Below are 25,786 nucleotides of genomic sequence, written 5' to 3' on the forward strand. Positions count from 1 at the left end.
AAGAAATGCTGGCAGTAAAACTGGCAATCCAAAAGTTCAAACCATTTCTCCAAGAGGGCCAGTTGATGATAAGGACAGACAACACCACAGTCATGTGGTACATCAACAAACAGGAGGCACTCATTCATACCCCCTATGCAGAATGACTTTGGAGCTGTGGACCCTGGCACTCAGCTACAACATCCAGTTACAGGCAATATTTGTACCGGAAAAGAAAATACTCTAGCAGACATATTAAGCAGAACCACATCGGATGCCCACGAATGGAAGCTGCACCCGGACATCTTCAAGACCATCTCAAAGAAATGGGGAATGCCTCAGATCTATTCGCATCACCTCTCAATCACCAGCTCAAAAGGTTCTGCACAAGGACATTCCACCCACTAGCATGGAAAGTGGATTCGCTCTCCTTCAGCTGGAAAGGCCTAACAGCATATGCATTCCCACCTCTTCCCTTGATACACAAAGTACTACTAAAAATCAAGGAAGAACGTCCAAGGATAATCCTGATAGCTCCAAACTGGCCAAGACAACACTGGTACCCACTGCTGAGGAGCATGTCTCGAACAATATGTGGCCAATACCCTGATGCCTTTGATGTTAACTCAGAACAACTACAGCATCATACATCCAAACCTAAAAACGTTGCAACTGACTGCATGGAACATCACATAGCAGCAGCTAATCCAGAACTTTCCCAAAGAGTTAAAGGCATTATTCTTGAAGCACGCAGACCTTCAACAAGAAGGAACTATGCTGGAAAATGGAAAAGGTTTGTCATTTGGAGTACGGAAAGAGGAAAAGATGCGTCAAACATAGATATGCCTAACATTCTGGAGTATCTGGCCGAACTTCTTCATTCAGGCCTGTCCTACTCCTCCATCAAGATACATGCATCAGCTATTTCAGCAGAATACAGCTTTGATCCACCTGTTTTTTCGCACCCTTTGCTCAGGCAGTTCCTCAGAGGAATCAAGAATGTAAAACCTCCAAGGAAACCACCATTACCAGCTTGGGACTTAAACTTTGTGCTAGAAAAGTTGACACTATCACCCTTTGAACCAGCAGCAACAGCAGACCTACAACACCTGTCATGGAAAACTGCTTTCCTACTGGCAATTACTTCAGCAAGGAGGGTTTCAGAACTACAGGCCTTAATGGCAGTGCAACCCTTCCTAATCTTCCACCAAGATAGAGTGTCCATGAGGACTAATCCTACATTTATGCCTAAGGTGGTATCCAGAGTGTCTTTAAACCAGGCAATCCACCTACCTACCTTCTTTCCCAACCCACAAAACAGAGGGAAAGAATACTGCATACCTTGGATGTACATAGACAGCTACGCTACTACTTGGACAGAACAAAAAATAGCAGAAAGACTGACCAACTTTTGTAGCCTATGCAACAGGAAGGGAAGGAAAAGCTATTTCCAAACAGACAATCTCCAAATGGATAGGAAATTGCATACGATTCTGTTACTCCTTCCATGGAAAACCAATTCCACAGAACATAAGACCTCATTCTACAAGGGCAACAGCCACTACCACAGCCTTCTTACGAGGAGTGGCAACCAAAGACATTATTGAGGCGGCTACTTGGACCTCCGTGCATACATTTGCCAAGCATTATAATTTGCCTCTATATTCCAGATCCCGAGCAGGGTTTGCCACTGCTGTACTGCAAGGGATCCTAAACACACCATAATCTACTTTTATCCTCCTCCCTAGTTGGCTATGGTATTCTACCCAGTTGTTATGACTGCAGATGCATCCATGAAGGACATAGTACAGTTTTGTACCTACCATAAATGTAGATGTCCGAACTGGATAGCATCTGCAGTCAGGATTACCCTCCCTCCTTCCCTCTGTGGTACTCCTAGGGTGTTTACCCTCCTAATAGCTAGCTGGTGGGGGTCTTTATGGTGTATTTGTTTGTATATATGTACATACATGCTTATTTTTGTGTTTACCTCTATCTTTTTGGAAACATTGGCATCTATCCAAATTTTAGCCTTCAAGAGGGCTACTGGCATCTGGGGCAAGAAACACTGAGGAAAATGGCGTCGGCTGATGCTTTTATACCCGAAGACCAACAGAGATGACGTCGGGTGAAGTGTGACATCAGCCGAAGCCGGACCCGGACTTTGGAATCCGACCGACTGAAGGGCTGCCTGACGACAGGACAACCCAGTTGTTATGACTGCAGATGCTATCCAGTTCGGACATCTACATTTATGGTAGGTACAAAACTGTACTTTTTGTACCTACCATAAATGTAGATGTTCGAGTGTTCACCCTGCTGCAGTCCAGGTTACCCTCCCTCCAACCCCTCTGATCTTTTGGCTAAATCTCTGCTATGCCTTACTGATGTATTTGCTTATAGCTGAAGGGATTTTGTGTTTGTACAGTGTTCACACCATTTGGTACTAATTTTGATCACCTTTTTGGGGGCACCTGACATCTGGGACAAGAAAAACTGAAGAAAATGGCGTCGGTTGCAGTATATGTACCCCTGGCGCACTGACGTCAGGGATGAGGCGACAACAACCGACGTCGGACCAAGACTTTGGAAATCTGGCCGACTGCGGGACCGCCTGACGACAGGATAACCCAAGTGTGATGGCTGCAGCAGGGTGAACACTCGAACATCTACATTTATGATAGGTACAAAACTGTACTATCTTAGGGGTCTGTTGAGAGTACAAGAAGGAAGGATGTATATTAGAGCAGGGCATGCAGTAGGTTTAAAGATTAATTTGTGGGCTGTAGTTAGTTGGAGGAAGTCGAGGTAGTTGGGAAGCTCTAGCCATTTTAGCATGTGTAGGGAAGAGCAATGGTGGGAGTAGTGTTTAGATTTAGTAGCGAATTTGGAGATTTTGTTGTAGCAGATTTCTAGTTTTGAGGAGATGGAGGATGCAAGGTTAGTTAGAAGAGGGGCACCATATAAAAGTGATGGTAGTAAGTAGGTAGTGACAAGGGTTTGCCTGGTAGAGGGAGAAAGGAATTGAGAGTTTCTGTATAGTAACCCAAGTTTTTGATGGTTTTTTTTTATATTTAATTGGACATGAATATCGAATTTTTGGTGTTCGTCGATAGTAACACCGAGTAGTTTAGCGAAGGGGAGAACTTCAGTTAGGGAGTTGGTATTACTGGTAATATTGAAAGATAGTTTAAGGTGCATGTTTTTAGAGGGAGAGAAAAGTAGGATTTTGGATTTATTAGCATTAAGGGAGAGGTGGTTATGAGACATCCATTTCTCAGTGGCTGTAAAGGCAGATTGGGTAATTGCTTGGAGAGCAGGACGATTAGGAGCAGAGCAGATTAAAGTAGAGTCGTCTGCATACTGTACTATTTTAGTGTTGGGAATGGCTGCATGGAAATCATTAATGAATATATTGAAAAGCATTGGACCCAGTATTGAACCCTGGGAAACCCCGGTTGGAGTAGGAAGGAAGGTTGAGATACTAGTTTTCCATTTCACAGCCTGGGATCCGTCAGAAAGATAACTCTTAAACCATGTAAGTGAATGCTGATTGAGGTATTGAACCCTGGGAAACCCTGGTTGGGGTAGGAAGGAAGGTTGAGATACTAGTTTTCCATTTCACAGCCTGGGATCTGTCAAAGATAACTCTTAAACCATGTAAGTGAATGCTGATTGAGATTGAGGTTAGACAGATGAGTTAGAAGGTGGCAGTGAGAGACAGTGTCGAAAGCCTTGGAAAGATCTAGGACAGTGGATACAATTCCTCCTGAGTCCCGAGCATGATTTACTATGTCTAAAAATGAGAGAAGAGCGGTTATTGTACTATGGCTGGGGCGGAAGCCATGTTGAGTAGGGGTAAGGAGGTGGTTACTGATGAGGAAGGGCATAAGTTGGTGGTGGAAGCATTTTTCTAGAATTTTTGATATTGGGGAGAGAATGGCTATTGGACGGAAATTAAAGATATTATTGTTTTTGCCTCCTTTGTGAAGAGGTAGGATGTAGGCTGCACGCCACAATTTGGGGACGTATGATTCATGGATGGATCGGTTAATGAGAATGCTAATGGGGATGGCAATGGCATCTGCAGCAAGCTTTAGAAAGTGTGAGGGGATATTGTCAGGGGCATTGGAGCAAGGCTTGAGTTTAGTGATAAGCTTTAGAAAGAGTGAGGGGATATTGTCAGGGGCATTGGAGCAAGGCTTGAGTTTAGTGAGAAGCTTTAGAAAGAGTGAGGGGATATTGTCAGGGGCATTCGAGCAAGGCTTGAGTTTAGTGAGAAGCTTTAGAAAGAGTGAGGGGATATTGTCAGGGGCATTGGAGCAAGGCTTGAGTTTAGTGAGAAGCTTTAGAAAGAGTGAGGGGATATTGTCAGGGGCATTGGAGCATGGCTTGATTTAGTGAGAAGCTTTTTGATATGAGAGATAGAGATAGGTTTTAGGTGGAAAATAGGGGGAGGGGTGGGAGAGGGAGATTGAGTGGGGGAAGGGAGTGTAGGGTTGAGTAGAGGGGAGGAGATATTATTGGTGAAGGTCTTAGTGAGTTCAGCAATGGAGTTGGTAAAGGAGGAGTTGAATTGGGTGGCAATTTCTATGTCTGTTAAATTATTATCTGGACAGGGATTGTTTGTTGTACCTGGGTGCAGGAGAGAGTTTATGGAGTTCCAGAATTGTTTAGGGTGTTTTGAATGGGTAGAGTGTAGTTTAATGTAGTAGGATTTTTTGTCTTTTGTAATAAGCTTCTTGGTTAGGTTACAGATTTGCTTGTATTTGGTATTCCACAGCAGCTACTGCCCATGCTGGGCAAGAAGGCTTGGCTCGTAACTTTGGACCTAAAAGAGGCATACCTGCATGTCCCAATCAGACAGTCACGCAGAAAATACCTCAGATTCATAGCTGGCTCAGTGCATTACCAATTCTCTGCACTGCCTTTTGGCTTATATACTGCACCCAGGGTCTTCACAAAATGCCTGGCACCAGTAATTGCGTTTTGCAGACAAAAAGGAATTCAGATATATCCCTACTTAGACGACTGCCTAATTCAAGCAGAGAACAAAGGCATTCTTCTGAAGCATCTGGCGTTTGTAAAAAGATCACTAATTGGCCTAGGGTACACAGTAAATGAAAATAAATCAAAACTAGTGCCCTCTCAAGAGATAATATTCCTGGGTGCAAGCTTAAATACAACTGCCTAGATGGCTTATCTCACGCCAGACAGACAACAGCATCTGACTACTTACTTCAAGAAATTGGCAACAAAAACCCACTTATCTGCAAGGAAAATCTTGCAGGCCTTGGATTTCATGGCATCTTGCATTCTACTAATTCCATATGCCAGACTGTATATGAGGAAACTACAATGGTACCTAAAAAGTGTTTGGACTCAGCATTGCCACAGCCTGGAGACAGTAATTGCACTCATTCCCTGCCCTGCAACAGGAGTTTCGATGGTGGGCAAAAGCCTGTCACCACAACCAGGGTCTGCCATTCAGTTTACCCACAGTCAGACAGACACTGACAACGGATGCATCAGATTATGCCTAGGGGGCCTATATGGCAGGAAAACGTATTCAGGGCACATAGCCTGCAAACCAGATGCATCTTCACATCAATCAAAAAGAGATGCTAGCTGTTCAAAATGCCCTGACAGCTTTCAAGGACCTGCTTCATCCAGGACAGTAGCTGATAAAGGCAGACAACACTACGGTCATGTGGTACATAAACATGCAGGGAGGTACACATTCCTACCCCATCTGCAGACAAGCAATGACCTTATGGGACACAGCATTGGCTTTTCAAATTCACCTGCAAGCACAATTCCTGCCAGGAAAAACAAATACTCTGGCAGACGAACTAAGCAGAAACCTCATGGATCCCCACGAATGGAAACTGGATCCACAAGTCTTCAGCATGATAATAAGGAAATGGGGATGCCCAGACATATATCTATTTGCCTCCCCTCACAACTGCCAATTGCAGAGATTTTGCACAAGGATTTATCACAAGCAAGCATGGAAAGTGGACGCCCTATCCTTCAGCTGGAAAAATCTAACAGTATATGTTTTTCCCCCACTGCCTCTCCTTCCCAGGGTACTCCTAAAGGTCAGACAAGAGAAGCCAAAAATGATACTGATTGCACCAGACTGGCCACGCCAGCACTAGTACCCAATCCTAAAGAGCTTGTCTCAAGGTCCAGCATGGATATTGCCTCAGACTTCTCACTTGCTGACCCAACAATACAATCCGATCCTGCACAGCCAACTCAGGACCTTAAATCTGGCAGCATGGCAGATAATGTAGCCATTCAGAACACTCGTCTTTCAAAAGCTGTTATGGAATGATATCTTGGAGGCCAGGAGGCCCAGCACCAGAAAATCTTATGCAGGAAAATTGAAGAGATTCTGTGCTTGGAACCAGGAACAAGGCATTGACACATGTGTACCAAATATCCCTCAGATTTTACAATACCTAACTGAGTTGCTGAACAAAGGCCTTTCCTTCTCATCAGTTAAGATTCATGCCTCTGCCATTTCAGCCCATTGCAGTACGGAACCACCTATCTTTTCTCATCCTTTAATAAGGCAGTACCTCAGAGGGGCCAAAAACATTAGGCCTGCAAAGGAGAGCACCAATTCCAGCCTGGGACCTCAATTATGATTTGGAAAAACTCACACTGCCTCCTTTCGAGTCAGCATCAACAGCAGATATAAAATTCTTATCCTGGAGAACAGCTCTGCTCCTAGCAATAACCTCTGCAAGGCGAGTTTCGGAGTTACAAGCACTCATGGCTGTGGAACCTTTCATCATTTTTCATCCAGACAGGGTTTCTCTGAGGACAAACCCTACATTTATGCCCAAGGTGGTGTCCATTGTGGCCCTTAACCAAACCATTCACTTGCCAACCTTTTATCCTAATCCACAGAACAAGGGTGAGAAAATTCTGCATTCTTTGGACATACACAGGCAGTTACGCTTCTACTTGGACAGAACTAAAGCTTTCAGAAAGACTGTGCAACTTTTATTGTCATATGCTGCAGGATCACAAGGAAAGGCTATCTCAAAACAGACTATTTCTAAATGGATAGGCCATTGCATCCGTTTCTGCTATTTTCAACATGGCAAATCCGTGCCTAAGGGCATTAGGCCTCATTCCACCAGAGCAGCAGCCACTTCAGCAGCCTTCCTCAGAGGAGTACCAACCAAAGATATCTTAGAGGCTGCAACTTGCAGTTCAGTGCACACCTTCACAAAGCACTGCCACTTACCTCTTTACTCTAAGTCCAGAGAAGGCTTTGCCACTGCAGTTCTGCAGGGCCTCATAGCCTCTCCTAATCCTTTTAGCCCAGCCACCCTTCCTCAGCTTTGGGATTCAACCCAAGAATAATGACTGCAACAGTGAAACACGATGAACATAGTACAGTTGTGTACCTACCATAAATGTAGATATTAGAGTGTATTCACTGTTGCAGTCCAGGTTACCCACCCACCATCACCCTTTTCTTTGCTGGGACTTATCTGCACTTCTCTATCCTATACAACCTATTTGGTGTATTTGCTTGTAGATGAAGGAAATGTTATTTTTGTACATGCATTTTTATTGGCATATTTTTCAGCCTACCAATTTGGGGTCACCTGATATCTGGGCCAAGAATAACTGAAGAAAATGGCGTTGGCTGCATCTTTTATACCCCTGGTGCACTGATGTCGGAAGAGGCAACAGCAACGGACGCTGGACCTAGACTTTGGAATTCTGGCCGACTGAGGGTAGCCTGCCTGCAGGATAACCCAATAGTAATGACTGCAACAGTGAATACACTCGAACATCTACATTTATGGTAGGTACACAACTGTACTTTCTATCTGATAGTTTGCTCCCCTCCCTTCCCCTTTTCTTAGTCCGGTTCCTTTATCCTTTAGTCTTTCCCTATCTCTTCCTAGTTGGTTAAGGGCCACTCAAGACTCTTGGGTGCTGCCCATCATCTGTCAGGGATACCCTGCTTTTTTGGGCATCCCTTAACCTCCACAGGAATAGCTTCCTTTCTTCCTAGAACTGCTTAAGGGTTTGTTTGTTTGTTTGTTTTTGGCACAAGGTACTATTCAAGCTGTGCTCTCTTCCCAGAAAGGGAAAGAGTTTTATTCATGAATGTGTTTGGTTTACAGGAAGGAAGGCACCTAGAAGAACCATTTTGGACATTCTCAATTCAACATCTTTCTGAAGGTCCCTTCCTTTCAGATGTTGTCCCTTCAAACCTTGTTTTCTCTTCTTCCCCAAGCTTTTTTGGTCTCCCTGGTCCTCAAGGATGCTTATCTTCACATCCCAGTTCATCCCTTTTCCAGGAAATTTTTTGCATTTCTCCGTCTCTTCCTTGCATTTTCAGTTCTCTGCCTTGCCCTTTGGCCTTCCTACTGCCCCAGGGGTATTCACCAAAAGCCTCACTCCTGTGATTGCCTTTTTCAGAGTGAGAAGGGTTCAGGTCTTTTCTAGATGACCTGCACATTTAGGCTTTTTCCCCCCGAGGTCTTGGTTCAGCAGCACCTCCACTCTACTCTTTCTATCTATATTCTGTAAAGCCTGGGCTTCACACAAAGTTTTCATAAGTCAGTCATTGTTCTTTCTGTGGATCACGTATTTCTCTGTTGCAGAGTGCAGATCATTCCCATGTTAGCATCCCTGCTTCCTCCCAAGGCTCTTTTTCTAATCATCTTTTTTCAATCCCTTCTTCCTCTGGCTTTATTTACAGACAGGGAATTCCTCAGGTTTCTAGGATTCACAGCTTCCACCATTCCTATGCTACATCTAGCCATATTTCATACAAGAAAACAACAGTGCTTATTAAAAGCAGTCTGGTTCAAACACTGTCATCCATTAGATTTTCTAGTCCCTTTTCTTCCATACCTCAAATTCAAGCTTCAGTTGTGGATTCATCAGCTGTCAACCCAGGACTTCCTTTTCAGCCCCATGTCACCTCTCAAGAACTGTCCTTGATGCCTCAGATAAGGGGTGGGGAGTCTCCTTCAGATCCCTCATGGTTCAGGGTCTCCGGCATCTTTGTTAGAGGTCAGACCACATCAACATAAAGGAAGCAAGATCTATCCTTTCCGCTTCCAGACTTTCACTCCCTCTTTCTTCCAGGACCTCTCAAAATCTTCACAGACAATACCAAAGTGATATGGAATATCAACAAGCCGGCGGGGGGGGGGGGGGGGGGGTCTACCTTCTTAGCAGACTGGCTTTCCAGATTTGCCTAGCCGTCCAGTGTCAAGCGACTCTTCAGGCTGTATACATCCTTTCATAGCAAAATAATAGTGGCAGACTCTCTGAGCCAGGTCCATTGCACATGGATGCTTCACAGAGATGTGTTTCTGGACGTTGTCCATAAGTGGGGTATTCCACAGGTAGATCTTCTTGCTTCCCATTTGAACAGACAACGTCCCGTTTTTTTGTACTAGAGGCCCAACTGCACTGGCTTGGAAGGTGAACGCCCTATCTTTTATTATTGGAAAAGGATGTTTCTCTGTCTTCCCTCACCTTCCTTTGATTCCAAGGGTCCTGCTCAGGATAGCGCAGTACTCCCCAAAATATTATTGGTGACTCCCTTTTGGTTCCAGACAGCATTGGTTCCCTCCTCCTCTTCACCTAGCAAGGGGCAATCATCACAAGTTGCCACACAGGGTGGACCTACTCGCACAAAACAAGGGGTCTTTGATCCATCCTCACTTGTCCACTCTTCAACTGACAGTTTCTTAAAGGCGTCATTCATATCAGGCCTCCCAGGAAGCCCATTCCGCCTTCTTGGGGCCTCAGTTTTGTACTTGAAAAATTGAATCAGGCTCCTTTAGAGGCTGCAGCTTCAGCTTCTTGCAAAATTGTATGTGGAAGAATGTTCTTTGGTCCTTACTTCAGCTAAGAGAGTCTCTGAACCGCAGGCTCTTTTGGCTGTTTCTCCCATTTTGTTTTTTTCGTAGGGACAGGGTGTTTTCGTATTAATCCTTTTGTGCCCAAGACGGTTAACTAATGGTCTCTTAATCACTGTATTAATTTGCCCTCTTTTTTTCCTTCTCCGCACTCTGCCTTTGAGAAGGTTTTTTCACACCTTGGATTTGCAGACGCATCTCAGATATTTGGATAAAATACAGGCTATTCACAAATGAGCAACGTTTTATTTCTTTTCATCACAGATTTCTGGGTTTTGCTGTTTCTAAGCAAACCATATCCTCCCGGATCTCTAAAGCCATTTATTTTTGTTAGCCCTTTCACGGTAAATGTCTTTTGCCCCTGTAAAGGCTTATAGGTTCATAGGTTGGTACTAGGCTATCAGCTCTAGTGCCTATACAAGCCTAGCCATAACAATTCCCTGGCTATTTCTTCCCACATTATTTACTTTCCTGGACCCCTGTCTAGCAGGGCGACTCACGTGATCCCTGGGGTGAATTTCCTTTCTCCCAGCCAATCGTCAAGGTTCCTCTTGAAGAGGTCCAAAGAGGCACTCTGCTTGACATGTATGGGCAATCTATTCCAGAGTCTGGGGAGTCTCTGGGTCAAGAACCTATCCCTCCAGCATGTTTTGTTTATTGTGATGACAAGGTTTAGATCCCTGGAGCATGTAGCTCTGAGGGATTGGGATTTCTTTAAGTGTAGCATGTCCAACAGCTCTGGGTTTGACATGGTCTTGTATGTTAAGCAGAGATCGCCTCTAAGTAGACGATATGCGACAGAGTATAGCTGGAGTTTTTTAAGGCGGTCAGCGTAGGGCATCTGCTTTAGGCCTGTGATTCTTTTAGTGAGGTTTTCTTATTCTCTTAGGACAGTTTCTTCTTCTGGTGTTTTTTGTTTTCAAAAGATTGGACACAAATCCCTGAGGCTGCTCTTGGACTTCTATCTGTATTTTCACTAAGCATTACAAATTGGATGTTTCCAGAGCAAGAGCAGGCTTTGCCAGCTCTACTCTGCATGGATTTATTGAGGGCTTCTCTGTGCCTTCCTCCTCCCGTTTTCCATTGAGCATTTGTACTCTCCCTTTTGTAGAAAGTACTGCAGCAGTGATGTATGGTTGTATAAAATTTTACTGTAACAGTAAATGTCCTCCTCTTCACTGTTGCAGTATTCACTCCCTCCATCTTCCGCCTTCTAATCTGCTCTTTTCCTTCTGTCTTTCTGGCCTGGAATTCCTTTCCCTTTTCTCCTTCTGGAAGCACATGCTCTTCTGTTTCCTAGGACTGTTCCTCCTGGGGCTATTTAGTTTTGAGGTATGTACATCACCTTTATGCCTTATGCCTTGAGTGGACAGCATATGCATGATGTACAATGTCTATAAAATCCTAAGGCTTTGGTGTACTGGCTGGATGTTGGGCTACCTTTGGCAGGGAATCTCTTTTGTAGAAAAATACTGCACTAATTTAGAGAAGGATGTTGACTGTTAACGTAAGATTTTACACAACTTTGTTTTATTATTCTTAGGCTTTTTTTTTATTCTTCTGTCAAGATTCACCTTTTTGCTATTTCTGCAAGTCTGTCAACGGATCTCCATTCTGTCTCGCCTCAAATGAAGCATTTTTTGAAAGGGGCTTTACATATCCATCCACCTAGAAGACATGCGGGATCTTAATTTTGTACTGAAGCCACGTACACTTTTTTCCTTTTGAGTATGTTCATAAAGATGGGTTGAAGTTCATATCTTGGAAAACAGTGTGATATTCAATGTATAAATCACTGTTGCAATAGCCTAAGCTATTAGTCTCCTGACCCACATGATTCGACCGCTTTTCAATGCTTAAAGGAGAACTGCACCCATAGACTCAGATCCCACAATGCAGTGCTCGTCCGTAAAAAGTTACTTCACGCAGGCTTCTTTCTTCCTAAAGCTCCTGTCACTGCATTGATTTTACATGCGTATACACTGCTGTCTTTCAGTCAGTTTTAAGTAACACTTCATGCTGTTCAATGACTACTTAAAACACAATCAGTCCAAATGCCAAAGAACAGACTTTCAAAAGTGCTTTTTACTGCTGCTTCTTTTAGAATGGCTAAGCTGCAGTTTTTTTGTGATGCCTGAATTGTACTACTTTGACTCATCTCCCATCCCACTTCACACTTAACTTCTTTAGCTGTCAGAGTGCTAAGGGTAATTTGAGCTTGTTACCTGCTGTGATTGACAGTTCACAGCAGGAGACTTGACCTCGTGTACTGTTTCCTTGTTCTAGCCTTTACTTTCTGTAAGGGTAGGGGAAGGACCAGGGAGCTGTGACATCACAGCATAGGTGGGTTTTTAGGACGTTCATGGTGAAGTGAGTTTGGGGAGAGAATTGGCCAGAAAACTACATGTATTCAGTGCCCTTGATGACATCAGTGAATTGGAGCTTTTCCAGGATGGGATAAAAGTTTTTTGAAAATGAAACCATCACAGTACAGCACTGCACCGTTCTAGTGGAGAAAAACAGTCAATTTAAAATATTTTAAATGCTGTATTGTTCTTTATTCATAGCAGGGACAATAAATAGGGAGAAAAAGGGCAGAGAAGTTGAGCATTTAATAACAGAATCCTGTTGTTGTCCCTTAAGGGCACCTTCCATACACTAACTTTTTGGAGCTTGAGAGGCACCCCATATGAAGTCATTTAGAATGCAAATTATCTCAGAGCTTTTTTTGCCATCGAAGAGGTCTCCTTCTGCAGGCACAGTGGAGCTGTTAGCTGGTTAGTGATTCTTCATGACTGGGCAGAAACGTTCCCTGTTGGGGAAGACCTTCCTGTAGATCTGTGTCTGTGTGTACCTTTAAGAAGCTATCCAAGGGCTTGCACCAGTGTATAAATATTGAGCACATGCAAGTCTGACTGCCATTTTGTAATAAGCTGTTGAGATGTAAGCATCATCTAAATGAATTACCCCGCCTGCTTGTCATGTCTGTTAGAGAGGGACGAGCAGCATGTTTTCAGAAGCGACATGTCTAAAGGGTCATGAGGTTAGAATAAGAATGTCTAAGATGATTCATTGTCAGAGTTCCTGATGTTCATCGTGCATACAGCTGCAGTAATCACAGATGGGTTTTCTGCCGTCAGGTGGTCCCTCGGTCGGCCGAATTCCAAAGTCTTGGTCCGGCGTCGGTTGTCGTCGCTTTCTCTTCTGACGTCAGTGAGGCCAGAGTATATAAGACACAGCCGACGCCATGTTCTTCAGTCTTTTTTGCCACACGGTGCCCGAAGCAGAAGCAGTTCGCAAGTGCCGATCGGCCAGCTCCTGAATTACGAATATTTTGGAAACCGAAGTCTTCATTAAAGCCAAGTACCCCGTTGGGGAAACTTTTCTTGCCTCAGACCGATGTCAGAAAAAGTTAATAATTGTATTTCTTGTGGGAAGCAAATACCGCATAAGGATTTCCATTCCCTCTGCATACCTTGTTTGGGCCCAGACCACGACATCTCGGGCTGTCGCTTTTGCGCTACCTTCAATAAACGCACTATTAAGCGTCGGGCGGAGTTCGCCCAGCACTACTTTGGTAAAGCTTTTGATTATAAAATGTCGTCGGACACTCCGACTACAGTTTTGTCCAAAAAACGCAAGGAAAAGGACTGACACGCGAGGCCCGCGGTCCCCGCCGACACCACGCCAAAACAGGCTACACGTGGTCTGGTTCTCAGAGACACACCTTTGCAGTCCCTGACTACCGACGACACTCCTTTGGCGGTGTCCTCTGTACCCGAGACCGCTGGGTCCTCGGCCCTTTCCCAGACTACAACCGAAGCCTCTGCTAATGTTGAGCCTACTAATGTGGACAGGTCCACTTCCACCCATGGTGTATTTAGGCCCTCATCTTCTTTTTCAATTAAGGCCTTTACTAAATCCAAAGCAGCCAGGCATCCCACGAGGCCTGTTGCACAGGGCCCATCTCCAGGTCCCATGCCTAAAAAACAGATGCTTAAAATGGCTGAGGATTTAATTACTCTTATCAGAGGTTCTGAACCCCCTCCAGACAAGAGACCCAGAGTGGAGGAAGATTCTCCCTCTTCTGATCAGGGATCCATTTTATCAGAACATTCTGATGCAGAGGAACACTCTTACTCTCCTTTTGAGGATTTGGATGCAGAACAGTCCATTCCTTCTGTATCCCTCCTGAGGATTTTTCCTTTGGGGAAACCTTGCACACCTTGAGGGAACACTTCCATTGGGAAGGCCCAGACTTTTCAGTTTCCAAGAAAAGACTTAGAGAATTTCTTTGTTACCTCAACACAGACCTCTGGCTATACCCCTGTTTTGGACATACTGGATGATGTCTATTCGAGGCTTGTCTTAACCAGTTCTCTGCCTCCTGCACCAGTCAAACCTGATAGGTATTACAGAGTACCCAGCTCTCACCAATTTCTCTTCAAAAGCCATAATGCTGACCCTGAAACCATTTCACAAGGCCCCAAGGGATTGAAGGCCTCCACTGCCAAGAATCCACTTCCTGCAGAAAGGGAATCAAGATCTTTAGAAAGGTGGGGTAAAAAGGTATATACCTCGGCCACCCTAGCCATGAGGGCTTTAAATTGTCAGTTTCATATGATTAAATATCAACAGTACCTGTTATCACAATTAAGGAACAAAATGTCTCAACCTGAACAACCAGATTTAAAAGAGTTACAGGATATGATGCATAGTGCAGAGCAAGTGGGTAAACACACCTTACAATGTGGTTATGATGCCCTAGAGGCCTCAAGTAGAGCGGCTGCTACAGGATCAGTCATTCGCAGACATGCCTGGCTTAGGGAACAAAATTTACCTGATCATGTGAAAGCTAAACTTCTAGATACCCCTTTACAAAAGGATGTGCTGTTTGGTACTAATGCTGAGGAGATACTAAGGAAAATGGAAGAAAAAGCCAAATCTATGCAAACTGTCAAAGCTTTCTTACAGGTCCAACCACCACGTTTTAGCAGAAATTGGCCTTCAAAAAACTGGTCCTTTCCAGCCACTGACAAGCCCCAAAGAGGTAGATACAGACGCACAAGGGGAAGAGGGCAATCACAAGGATCATATAGAGGCCGACAATGGCAAACTCCAGCACCAAGAGGTGGCGAAGACAGTGCACAACAATACAGGAAGCAAACCCAATGACTCCCTCATTTCCATGGCAAGCATGTCTCAGCTGGCAGCACCTTTGGGAGGGAAATTAGCATTATTTGCAAGCAATTGGCATATTGTCACAACAGACAAATGGATCCTGGACATTATAAACAGAGGCTACAAATTTCAATTTCACACTTCCAAAAATGAGAGGCATGCCAAACCTGCCACAAAATCAAAGGGCAGAGGCACAACTGCAAATTTCAAAGCTCATAAGCATGAGAGCTATTCAAGAGGTACCTACTCACCAACAAGGTCAAGGTTTTTATTCAAGACTTTTTCTGGTACCAAGGAAAGGAACCGACTGGAGACCCATTTTGGACTTATCCATCCTAAACACATTTCTACTGCCAAAATTCAAGATGCTCACATTACAGCAGCTTCTTCCCATGCTGGGCAAGGAGTTTTGGCTGGTAACATTGGACCTCAAGGAGGCATACCTGCATGTCCCAATCAGACAAAGCTGCAAGAAGATACCACAGATTTCTTGCAGGTTCAATCCACTATCAATTCTCTGCATTGCCCTTTGGCTTATCTACTGCGCCCAGAGTATTCACAAAGTGCCTGGCATCAGTGATTGCCTACTGCAGACTTCAAGGGATACAAATTTACCCTTATCTGGACGACTGCCTGATCCAAGCGGACAACAAGCACATACTTCTGGAACATCTGGCATATGTGACACGGTTACTGCTTTCTCTGGGATATACAATCAACAAAGAGAAATCAAGGCTAACACCATCTCAGAAAATAACTTTCCTAGGTGCCAACTTGGACACAAACACCCAGATGGCCTACCTTACGCCAGAAAAACAGGGGCAACTATCTCAGTACTTCAAAATACTAGCAAAAGTACCAGGCTTACTGCAAGGAAAATCCTGCAGGCTCTGGGATTCATGGCATCTTGCATTCTTTTAATCCCATGTGCAAAGCTGCATATGAGGAAACTTCAATGGTACCTAAAAAACCTATGGTCTCAACACAGTCACAGTTTGGGAACAATAATACCAATAATTCCATGTTTGCAAAAGGAATTTCTATGGTGGGCCCAAGCATGTCAAGCAAACACAGGCCTCCCATTCTGCAAGCCTCAAGCAAAGCAAGTCATAACCACAGACGCCTCAGACTACGCCTGGGGGGCACACATGACGGACAGGTGCATTCAGGGCAAATGGTCCCAAAAGGAAAAGCACCTTCACATCAATCAAAAAGAAATGCTAGCAGTAATAAATGCAATTACAGCTTTCAAGGACTTCCTGCATCCAGGACAATTACAGATAAGAACAGATAACACCACGGTAATGTGGTATATAAACAAACAAGGAGGAACACATTCATACCACTTGTGCAGACTAGCCATGACTCTTTGGAACTTGGCTCTGGAAAGACAAATCGAACTTCAAGCACAGTACTTGCCAGGATTGGAAAACACACTGGCAGACAATCTAAGCAGAAATATGACAGATCCACACGAATGGAAGTTACATCCTCAGGTGTTTGCAGAAATAATCCAAGCATGGGGGAGGCCAGACATATATCTTTTTGCCTCCCACAGGAATCATCAATTGGAAAAGTTTTGTTCGAGGACCTTTCATCCAAAGGCCTGGAGAGTGGACGCCCTTTCATTCAGTTGGACAGCATGGACAGTTTACACATTCCCACCTCTGCCTCTTCTGCCCAAGGTGCTTTTGAAAGCAAGAACAGACAAAACCGTAGGTGATACTGATTGCTCCAGATTGGCCAAGGCAACATTGGTACCCACTCCTGAGGAGCCTAACACATACTCCTCCCTGGTCCCTGCCTCTAATGCCTCTTCTGCTGACTCAGCACAGCTACAAAACTCTTCACAGTCAGCTGAAAATACTCAATCTCGCTGCATGGAAAATTCCTTAACACCACAACAGACCCTACTCTCCAAGGAGGTGTGCAGGATGTCATTTTGGAGGCCAGACGGCCATCTACCAGATAAGCTTACTCCGCAAAATGCAAGCGGTTTTGCTCTTGGAATGAGAAAAGAGGCCAGGACCCTAGAAAACTGAACTTGCCTCCGGTATTACAGTATCTAGCTGAGCTGCTGAACAGTGGACTTTCATTTTCTTCCATAAAAATCCATGCCTCAGCCATTTCTGCAGAATTCAACACGGATCCTCCTTTATTTTCTCACCCACTCTTACGACAGTTCCTCAGAGGGGCTAAGAATATTAGACCACCAAGGAAGCAACCAATACCAGCATGGGATCTTAATTACATACTAGAAAAATTAACATTGCCTCCTTTTGAACCAGCTGCCTCAACAGATTTGCAATATTTGTCCTGGAAAACAGCCTTCCTTCTGGCCATCACTTCAGCTCGTAGGGTTTCTGAACTACAGGCCCTCATGGCGGTGCAGCCCTTTCTCATTTTCCATCAGGACAGGGTTTCCCTTCATACCAACCCATCATTTATGCCTAAAGTGGTATCCAGGGTAGCTTTAAATCAAGCCATACACCTACCTACCTTTTACCCCAATCCTCAAAACAAAGGGGAAAGGCTGCTACACTCTTTAGACATCCATAGGCAGCTACGTTATTATTTGGACAGAACAAAGTCCTTCAGGAAATCAGATCAACTCTTTGTGTCCTATGCTGTAGGGGCTCAAGGGAAGCCAGTTACAAAACAGACTATTTCAAAGTGGATAGGCCACTGATCACGGTTTTGTTATTCCTATCATGGGAAATCTGTTCCTACAGGTATCCGATCTCACTCCACCAGGGCCACAGCTACCTCTACAGCCTTCCTCAGAGGAGTTCCTACCAAAGATATTTTGGAGGCAGCCACTTGGAGTTCTGTACATACCTTCACAAAACACTACCACCTGCCTTTATACTCCAGAACAAGAGCAGGCTTTGCCACTTCTGTTTTGCAGGGCATTCTGGCTCAACCCAGTTCCTCCTAGTACCTACCACCCTGTGCATAGCTTTGGGACTCTACCCATCTGTGATTACTGCAGCTGTATGCACGATGAACATAGTACAGTTTTGTACCTACCATAAATGTAGATGTTCGAGTGCTAATACAGCTGCAGTACAGGTTTCCCTCCCTCCTTCCCCACTTGGTAAAGGCATGGGACCTAACAACCTCTTCATACTACCTGACTGGGTTATCCTGCTATGTTTTATTTGCTTGCTACCACTGATTTTGGATTATATTGCATTGCTTGTATTTGCATATATGCATTATTTATGTATTGCCTTCCTTCAGGGGGCACCTGACATCTGGGGCAAGAAAGACTGAAGAACATGGCGTCGGCTGTGTCTTATATACTCTGGCCTCACTGACGTCAGAAGAGAAAGCGACGACAACCGACGCCGGACCAAGACTTTGGAATTCGGCCGACCGAGGGACCGCCTGACGGCAGAAAACCCATCTGTGATTACTGCACCTGTATTAGCACTCGAACATCTACATTTATGGTAGGTACAAAACTGTACTTTTCTTCCACTTATGTCTGAGAGGCACCCGGCTGGCACTTGAAGAATATAGAGGAGTGAGTCATCCGTACTGCACGCATATTTCACGAAATATTTCAAAAATGAATTTCAGGTATTAAAGAACTTGCTCAAAACTATTTTTATTCGCAAAATGTGAAACAAGGCATACAGAGCGCTCTAAATGATATTCAAATAAACCAATCTGTCGATATTGATAAAAATATTCAAATTACTTTGGAAAATTTTTGAAATTAAGTCAGAGTTGCATAAAACAAATAAAATAAGAGGAAATGACTGCATTTTCACCAAGCACTTATTTTTCATATTGAAGATATCCAAGTTATCAGAAGTGTATAAAGTGTGGCATGTTTGTGCAGTATTACAGTAAACTTATTTCGTAAGATACTGCCATTAGAAAGCAAATTTACCAATGTACAGTATTTTGAAGAGTTTAATGTGCATTTGAATGTTATTACAAGCTCACAAAACAGTTTGTACATAATTACAAGGACCATATTTTCAGTGTGTTTGTACATACTTTGTGGGCATTGCAGACAGATTTAGAAAACCCAGTGCATTTGTGTTTGACAGTAATAGTACAGAGAACTGGAAAGTGTTTGAGCAAGAGTACGACATTTTCGTACAGGCTGCATTTTCTGATAAAGACCGTTCAAGGGCATTTATTCTGCTTAATTTAGCTGGGTCAAAAGCCATAGAAAGGCAGTATTCATTTGTGTATGCACCTGTTGTCTATGCAGGAGAAGGGGAAAACCGTCATGTTGTTGTAAAGGCTGAGTCAAGAGAGGACCCCAACCGCTTGAAATGTAAATTTAGAGAAATGTGTAACCCCCAGGCAAATGTTACAATGGAAAGGTCCCTTATTTTACACAAGGGATCAAAAGCTTGGTGAAACTTTTCCAGCATATGTAACTGACTTGAGAAATAAGGCTAAAATGTGCAGATTTGGTAATTTAAGGGATGAGTTGATAAAGGACAGAATTGTGTGTGGTATTAAAGATGATGCTGTGAAAAAGATTTTGCTTCATGACAATGATTTAACTTTGAATAAGGCCATTGAGATTTGTCAGATATACGAGCTCGCAGAAAAGCACACACACATTCTTACAAATGAGAATAGCTCTAGAAGGTACAGTGACAAAGCTGATGTTGATAGCATACAGCATGTGGTTAAAAGAAACAGGCCTAAGCACATGGCAGCAACTGTAGCCCCTTCAGCACTCACTCATAAACCCCAGAGCTTTCCAGCAAATTCCAGAGTTTGCACAGTCTCAGTGAAGCATAAGATTGAGCCAGCAAGCTCAATGCATGGTCCCCAGCTTGGTTTCATTGCCAACTGTCGTAATTGTGGTGGAAATCATGAATTCTGAAAGGGAAAAATGTTTAGCTTTTGGTCAGCATTGCCACAAGTGCAATAATTGGGATTATTTCAAAAGGTTTTGTAAATCAAAAGGCCTATTAAAAGACTTCATTTTAAGAAATGAGTTGATCAGTTAGAGAGCTGCAACACTACTTATTCTTTATGTGGATGGTGTGTCAGTACTTTATGAAACGGTCCGTGCAGTAGATTTAAGGGAAAAGAATTAAGTATTTTGTACTGCTTGGATAAATGGCATACCCATAGAGCTGAAAGTTGACACAGGTTCCAAGTGCAATGTTATGTCAGCAGAAACATTTACTGGTGTGTCGTGGTGAAAGGCTTGATTTGGCAAGGTGTGTGAAGCTTGTTGCTTATGGAGGTGAAGAAATTCAGACTGAAGGTTCAATAGTGTTTTCATGTTACTTTCTTGGGAGAAGCTACAGCTTGTTTTATGTGGTCAAAAGGCACATTCAGTCATTATTAGGGCTCAGAGACCATTTGAAAATGGGACTGCTTTCATTTAATAAGGAAGTCCATCAAGTTAGCTTAAAGGACCATTTTGCTCAGTACATTTTTCCTACCTATGCTGATCTCTTCGAAGACAAAGTAGAGAAGCTTCCAGGTGTGTACTCCATGAAGTTAGGTGCAGATGTCAGTCCAGTTATCAGGCCAGCTCGAAAAGTTCCAATAGCCATGCAGGACAGAGTTAAAGCCGAGTTAGATGAAATGGTGCGACACGGTGTGATTTGTCCAGTTGGTTCTGCTACTCCAACTGAATGTGTATCTTCCGTGGTGGTAGTTCATAAGAAAAGCACAGATGACATCAGAATATGTATTGATCCACAAGGTTTGAGCAAAGCGCTAAAAAAAAACCTCATCATCCAGTGCGCACAGTCGAAGAAGCCGCAGCTCTGATGCCAGATGCTACTGTTTTTTCTGTCTTTGATGCAGAAAGTTCATTTTGGCAAATTCAGCTTGACAAGAAATTATCATTGCTCACTACGTTCAGTACTCCGTTTGGCAGGTACAGGTTTTTGAGAATCCCATTTAGGATAAATTCTTCAAGTGAAGTCTTTCAGTGTGCAGTGGAGCAACTTTTTTCTGGGTATCCTTGTACTGTTATAGTAGGTGACATAGTAGTAGGAGGTAATGGTGAAGCTGAGCATGACATGAAACCTAAGAAAAGTTCTGGAAAGGGTACATCAAGTGAATCTTAATCTCAATCCATAGAATTGCAAATTCAGGCTACAAGAGGTTACTTGCATTGGTCATAGTTCAAACTTACAACCAGACCCTTCAAAGCAAACAGCCATTCTTGAGATGACGGCTCCAGACAATGTTCAAGCTCTGCCACATTTTCTTGGTATGGTTAATTATCTAGGCAAGTTCATACTGGACTTGAGCCATCTAGCAGCACCGCTTAGAGAGCTGACACATAAAGATGTATCCTGGTCTTGGTTTGAGCAAAACCAAACAACATTTGATGTGCTGAAACAGATAATTGATAAGCCACCAGCTCTCAGATACTATGATATTCACAAGCCAGTTACTCTTTCATGTGATGCTTTGATGTTTGGTCTTAGTGCAGTCATTCTACAAAGAGGGTCAACCTCTTGCCTATGCATCAAGAACTCTTACCCAAACTGAAAAGCAGTATGCCCATATAGAGAAAGGGCTTTTGGAATTGTTTGCATGCTCCAAATTCCATGATTGTTTATGGCAGACCTATCCAGATCGAAACAGACCACCAACCTCTAGTCACTGTCTTAAGAAAGCTTATTCATTCAGCTCCTGCCAGATTGCAATGCATGATGTTGAGATTGCAAAAGTATAAGAAATGTCGTCGGTTAGCCATCCGACTACCAAGATTTCGAAAATCTGCAAAGATAAGGACAGAGACAGGCCACCAAGGTCCAAAACTGCCGACGACACTTCTCCTAAGTCAGTCGCCAGTACTCATTGAGGTGTTTTCGCAACCCCTGATACTAGCTACTTCTGATTCGCAGGCCTCTACTGAGACCCATTTGGGTATGCCGCGAGATGCTTCAATTATGGGACCCGCAGATGTCTCTACCTTGGATGGGTCCGGAGCCGCTGTGCAGGCACCGGATTCTGAGGGTGTATTCAGGCCTATGGACTTGAATATTAAACCGACGCCTCCTCCTTCATTTAGGCCTAAATCTTGAACCATGCTCAGGCCTCTATGCCTAATGGCTGAAGATCTTATAACTCTAATCAAGGGAAGTCAACCTCCCCCTTCTAGGAGACCTAGGATTGAAGTTGTTTGAGTCTTCTGTCCAGGATTCTGATTTTTCTGATTCTTCTGGTGATCTGGATTTGCCCTTATCTACTTATGAGGATTCTGATGCAGAGGACTCTATTCCCTCTGCTTCCCCTCCAGAGAATTTTTCTTTTGGTGAAACCTTACATACTCTAAGGGAGCATTTCCACTGGGAAAGCCATGATTTTTCTGATTCAAAAAATAGGTTTAGGGATTTTTTACTCCTGCCTCAGCATAGGCCTTTAACTATTCCTCCTGTACTAGACATTGTTGATGCTTTTTGGAATCTAGTTTGGCCCGTGATTCTTTGCCTCCTGCTCCCAGAAAACCTGACAGATATTACAGGGTTTCTGATTCACACAAGTTCCTTTTTAAAAATCCTATTGCGGCTCCAGAGACCATTTCACCGGGACCCAAGGGCATTAAGGCTTCTACTGCTAAAAATCCTACCCCTTCTGATAGAGATTCCAGGGAGCTGGATAGATGGGATAAGAAGGTTTACACTTCTGCAAAATTGGCTGTTAGGGCTTTAAACTGCCAGTTTCATATGTTTAAGTATCAGCAGCATGTTATTGGAGAAAATGATGTTGATTCCTGACTGTGCGGAAAATAAAGAATTACAGGATTTAATGCATTCTGCTGAAAAGGTTGGAAAACGTACTCTGCGATGTGGATTTGATTCATTAGAGGCCTCTTGCAGGGCTGCTGTTACTGGGTCTGTGCTCAGAAGGCATGCTTGGCTTAAGAAGCAATCTTTGCCTGGTAATGTTAAAGCTAAATTGTAGGATGCCCCCTTAAATCAGGACAACCTTTGGCAACAAGGCCGAGGAACTTCTTAAAAAGGTGGAAGATAAAGCTAAATCTATGCAAACTGTTAAAGATTTCTTACAAGTTCAGCCTCCTAGATTTAGTAGGCACTGGCCCTTGAAGAATTGGTCCTTTCCAGCCCCTTCCAGGTCATCTCAAGCCAAACCCAGACACAGCAGAAACCCCAGGTTTCAGTCCCAGGGGGCACACAAGACTAAGCAGTGAGGGGTTTCCGCACCCAAATCAAGGAGTAGTAAGACTCCCCCCTATGGAAAGCTGTCTCAATGACTGGCTTTTAAAACTTCCAAGCTCTTCCCAACTGAATGCTCCTTTAGGCAGAAAGATTGGTCTGCAGGCCAAAAACTGGGAACTCATTAACCAGGACAAATTGGTTTTAAATATAGTGTCCCACGGATACAGATTTCACTTCCACACCTTACCAACACCAGGTGGGTGGCCATGGCCAGATCTACCCCCAAACCAGTGGGCAGAGGCCCAAAATCAAGTACTCTCTCAAGCATGGAGGCTATTGAGTTGGTACCAGAAGAGGAAAAGGGACAAAGTTTCTATTCAAGACTTTTTCTGGTACCCAGAAAAGGCAATACATGGTGTCCTATCTTGGACCTTTGTACTCTAAATACCTTTCTGGTGATTCCAAAATTCAAGATGCTGACTCTTCACCAGCTGCTTCCTATGCCAGGCAAAGATGCATGGTTGGCAACACTAGACTTAAAAGAAGCATACCTGCACGTCCCTATCAGGGAGGTCTTGCAGAAGATACCTACACTTGAAAGCAGGTGACATGCACTATCAGTTCTCTGCACTGCCCTTTGGCTAATCTACTGCGCCCAGGGTATTCACAAAGTGCCTAGCTCCAGTCTGCATTCTGCAGGCAAAGAAATATTCAAATATATCCATACCTGGACGATTGCCTAATTCAGGCAGAAAGCCAGGACATACTTTTGAATCATCTGGCCTTTGTTCAAAGGGTACTGACTTGTCTGGGGTACACCATAAACGAAAATAAATCACACCTGGTACCCTGTCAACAAATTATATTCCTGGGAGCAAGCTTGAATGGCTTTCCTCACGCCAGAGGAACGGACTCATTTGACAAACTACTTCAAACAAGTGGCCACAAAAACCCAGTTATCTGCAAGACAAATACTGCAGACCTTGGGGTTCATTGCTTCCTGCATTCTTCTAATTCCATATGCAATCCTGCATATGAGGAAACTTCATTGGTATCTCAAAAGCCTATGGTGTCAACATTCACAGGATCTAGAAGGTTTGATTCCTATCATACCTTGTCTACGCCTAGAGTTCCTTGGGTGGGCAGAGGCCTGCCACCAAAACAAGGGACTACCATTCACACTACCTCCTGCCGCCCAAACCTTAACAACAGCTTCATCAGACTATGCATGGGGGTGCTCACCTGGCAGGGAAGTGCATTCAGGGCAAATGGAACCCAAGTTAAATGCACCTACACATAAATCAAAAGGAAATGTTAGCTGTACAGAATGCTCTGACAGCCTTCAAGGACCACATTCTTCCGGGACAACTAATGGTAAAGACTAACAACACCAATGTCATGTGGTACATAAGCAGGGGGGTACACACACTTACCCCCCTCTGCAGACTAGCTATGGCATTGTGGAACACAGCCTTGAGCTACCAGGTGAATCTTCAAGCTCAATTCCTGCCAGGAAAACTAAATACACAGGCAGATGGACTAAGCAGAAACCTCATGGACCCAAACGAGTGGAAACTGGAACCAAGGATTTTCAACATGTTGACAAGCAAATGGGGCAGCCCAGATATAGACCTGTTTGCCTCCCCCCAGAACCATCAATTGGACAAATTTTGCACAAGGATTCCCCACTAACTAGCTTGGAAAGTGGATGCTGTGTCCTTCAGCTGGAAAATAAGTTTATGCCTTTCCTCCTCTGCCTCTGCTCTCCAAGGTACTACTAAAGATCAAACAGGACAGGCCAAGAACGATTTTAATTGCACCAGACTGGCCACGCCAACACTGGTACCCCTTCTTACGCAGTGTGTCACACTTGGCCCCATGGCACCTGCCTCAGACTCCTTCCCTGTTGTCTCAGTAGGGGAATCAGATTCTGCACCCTCAGCTGCAAACCCTGAACCTAGCAGCCTGGCTAATTACCTAATCTCTCCTTTACCACCCCTCAGTAAATCAGTGATGGATATCATTTTAGTCTCTAGGAGGCCTAGTACTAGAATATCTTATGCTGCAAAATGGAAAAGATTTTGTACCTGGAACCAGTCTCAAGGGATGAGTGCAGCAGTGCCCAATTTACCTCAGATTCTACAATATTTGACTGAGATGCTTCATAAGGGCCTGTCCTTTTCGTCCATCAAAATTCATGCCTCAGCCATTTCAGCTCATTATAGCACAGAGCCTCCCCTCTTCTCTCACCCACTGCTCAAGCAGTTCCAAAAATTTAAGGCCACCGAGGAGAGCTCCAACTCCAGCTTGGGACCTTAACTTTGTCTTGGAGAAACTCACTTTTCCTCCTTTTGAGCCAGCTGCTACTGCAGATTTAAAATTCCTTTCCTGGAAGACAGCTTTCCTTTTAGCAATCACTTCTGCAAGAAGGGTGTCTGAGTTGTAGGCCGTTATGGCAGTGGAGCCTTTCATCATCTTTCATGCGGACAGGGTGTCCCTCAGAACGAATCCCTCCTTCGTACCCAAGGTGGTATCCAGTGTGGCTCTTAATCAGTCCATTCATTTGCCTACCTTCTTTCC

Source organism: Protopterus annectens, chromosome 1.part0 (assembly GCF_019279795.1).
Source record: "Protopterus annectens isolate FY-2018-M chromosome 1.part0, PAN1.0, whole genome shotgun sequence".
Taxonomy (NCBI): domain Eukaryota; kingdom Metazoa; phylum Chordata; order Ceratodontiformes; family Protopteridae; genus Protopterus; species Protopterus annectens.